Genomic DNA, 3,735 nt, shown 5'->3' with positions numbered 1-3,735 from the left:
TAAAAGAGACAGAGTATGATTGTTCAATTAAATAAGAAATAGAAACAAGATTCCTCTTCATCTTGGGAACAATGTATAAGTTTTCTAAAAACAGAAATCTATTTCCAAAACACAACTTAGCAACTCTCACTGCACGAGCTGAAATGGCGTCTCCCACTCCAACCTTGAGCGTCATTTCACTCTCTTTTAGCTACTGAAAGGAACTAATTCTCTATAAAGAAGAACAAACATGATTAGTGGCTTCTAAATCAAGTACCCAGGCATTATGGTCATTTTCCACTAAACAAGTTTCTAGGACTAGTAAATCATATTTACCTTCCTTCTCTTTCTTCTTCTAACCAAGGTACTTAAGGAAATTGTATTTCCATTTACCATCCACATTACAGTGGAAACATTTACTCTTGTCAGTCTTAACTTTGCCCTTGCCTTTGCCAGCAGCGGAAGCCTTCCCCTTCCTTCCTTTCTTCTTAGTACCAAAAGTTGAAGGAACAGACTTAGATCCAGAGGGTGAACTCTTATGGAACTTTTTGAAATGGGCAACATTTGCCTTTCCTTCTACTGGTCCCTTATCTTTCATAAGAAAATGAAAAGTCTGTAACTCGTTTAGAAGGGTAGTCATATTGTACTGTATTTTGTTCATTACCATATTACTACATAACTGAAGAAAACTCTTCGAAAGAGATTAAAAAATAAAGGACACCTGACTTTGCTCGTCCATGACCGCACCATTCATTTTGGCAAAATTGAAATGGACCATCATGTCAAGAACATGTTCTCTCACTGATTGGCTCTCTTTCGTGCACAAATTATAAATATACTTGAGAGCCTCATGTCGGGTCTGAATGGAAAGTTGCCCAAACATCCCCTGAAGGGACTCCATGATCTAACATACAGTCATCATCGTCTCATGCTTTTTCGTAAGAACGTCAAACAGACTTGCCAAGATGTAGACTCGGGCCTTATCATTGGCCTTCGCCCAACGATCATAAGCATCCTTTAACGCTTTGGATGCATTTCGAGCAGCGACTGGAGGACATTCCTCCATCAAAACAAACCGCAGATCATCAATAACTAGAATCGCATTCAAATTAGATTTCTACGTTGCATAGTTTTCACCGGATAATTTCTCACTTTTAAGCAAAGATATGATTGTGGAAGACATGCTAAAACATATAACAATCAATTGAACTTATTAGTTATCTTTTTCATAACTCATTACTTAATTATCCAATCAATTTAACATAAACGCATGTAACCGTAAACCCTAATTAAACTATTAATTTCAGTTTTTGTAACGATACTTCAAAGCTTTAGATCAACAGTCACCAAAGGGTGATCAGCTACTCCTCTCCTGAATTGGGACAATCTAATTGAATCACTAATACCAGAATAACCTGTATTCCTATAGTTTTTAGCTACCGTTATTTCGATCAAGGATTCATTAACTAACTTAATTTATCCCATAAGTGTGACCTTCCCATTTTCATTAACTAACTTAATTTATCCCATAAGTGTGACCTTCCCATTTTCGAATCCTAAAGGTACGCTTCAACAGGTTACCAAAGGGAAAGACAACTATTAAAGATGAACCTAAGAAAACCTATCTATTGCTAGAGTTTGCATTGTTCCGACCCCTATGATCAGACCCTCCAAAGGGATGGTCGCTCCAGGATGACATGCAGGCGGACCATAGGAATCTCACGGTACAATCTAATGGAGGAGACTGTGGGATACTGTTCGACTATGAATCGATGTTGTTAATTCGACACCAAACCAAAACAAAAATATTTATAAATCACCAAAACCTACATCTTATACTAACAAGTAGCATAAGCGGCAAGTATGGGGTCGATCCACAGGAACGCTAAAACGAGGGTTTTGGGTTTTGATAAAAAAAAATGAGAAACATACTTGAAATTAAAAGATAAAGGATAAATGTAAACAAAGATTGGCCAATTCTAGTTTCTAGAACAAGTTAGACATTCAATGCAATTTCTATAATTGATTCCCACAAATTAAATACACAATCGAATTATGCACACAACTACTCACTTGACTTGATTATGCTAACCTCTACAATAGTGGACAACTAGTAAAAATCTAATCAAGAAAGCGTTCTAAGCATTAATTAAAGTCGGAAAGACCTATCCCTAATCAACCTATATGTTTCTAATCCTATTGGGTTCAATAGTGGCTATATAGAATTAAAAACACATGCATTATGTCTAAAGATTCAATTGCTTCGACTAGTTGTCAAGAAAGTCATATTCAATTAATCAAAATTATCTTTGAATCTAGCAATTAATGTATTCTAGGAATCTCCATCAAATACACAATTAACTATTGCCACTTAACAGATCTTAGCTAGACATTCTTATGCAATAATACATTTAAATAAACATATTCATGCAAGATTGTAATAAAACTAAGAGTCTTAGCATTACATGCTCATGAGATAAAGATCTGTAGATATATTTTTAGAAGTTCAAATTGATTCAAAGAAGCATATATTCATATTGCAATTAATCGAAGAAGAGCATAAATCTCAAGAAATATGCAAAGAATTCTTGAACTAGAAATAAGAGAAGGTTACCTCATAAATCCATAGACAAATCTATGAAGAACATCCAATCATTTGCTTACAACCCAAAAATAAAATGAAAATTATAACCTAATTGACACAGAATTACAAAGGAGATGAAGGAATTTGGAGAGAAACACCGAACTCCATATGAAATTTTGCCTCTCTTGCTAAAAAAATGAAAGAAATCCTTTTATACTCGCAAAGGTAGCATCATGACTCTGAGGATAGCGTTGTGACGCTATTACGCAAAAAAATCCAAGAAGTGTTGGGTGAACCATGCGATGCTGGCGTGATGCTCGGTTGCAGAAGGGGCACGTAGACATTTCTGTCAAAGTCCATAGCGTTGTGACGTTGTTAGGTATCATTGTGACATTACCCTGTATGGTTGAATTATGCATGCTTCTATCTTTCAGCGTTGCTCAACACTGGTTGGAGGGTCGTTACGCTGCTTCTAATGGTATTTTCGTAATAACTTGACTTTCTTCAATTATGTTGATTTCTTGGCCTTTTTTATCCTTTTTAGTCCAAATTTATTGCAATGACTTCAAAATATTCCCTAAACTATTTTACCTATAAAATTGACATTTAAAGCAAACAAATAACATAAAATTGAGAGATTTAACACTAAAAAAACATAGTTCATCTCAAGACCTATCAGATATATTGACACGCATCCTCTCCCACTTACAATAAATACTTTTTCAATTCATCTTGTTATTGACCCACACAAACACTTTCAAAAGGGAGGCCGCACCTAGGACGACACGAAGCCGAGCATGAATCTCATGGTGTGAACTCTTGGGGATGTGAGAGCTGTAATTTGATGTATCATATATATCAACTCCCTCCCACTAAAGTATTCTGAATTTTACTAGGATTTTATTATACTTAATTAAAACCTCGACTAATGAATTTTTATAAGTCCTTTAAATTTACTCAATATAACATTTAATAATTTAACAATACTTGATTTTATTTATTAAACTCTTTTAATAAAATCAATCATTTATTGCATGCTTATAAAATATTTGCCCAATTCACCTTCCAGGTCGGTTTCCAAGTGGAAGTGTTCCATTTCCGTTAGCTTAAATATCCCTCCTAGAATGAACCTTCCTTAGACAAAGGTTCCTTATGGGCAATTATTTTATAAA

This window comes from Benincasa hispida, chromosome 8 (genome assembly GCF_009727055.1).
Source record: "Benincasa hispida cultivar B227 chromosome 8, ASM972705v1, whole genome shotgun sequence".
NCBI lineage: Eukaryota > Viridiplantae > Streptophyta > Magnoliopsida > Cucurbitales > Cucurbitaceae > Benincasa > Benincasa hispida.
The sequence above is the reverse complement of the archived record's forward strand: the minus strand, read 5'-3'. Positions refer to the sequence as shown.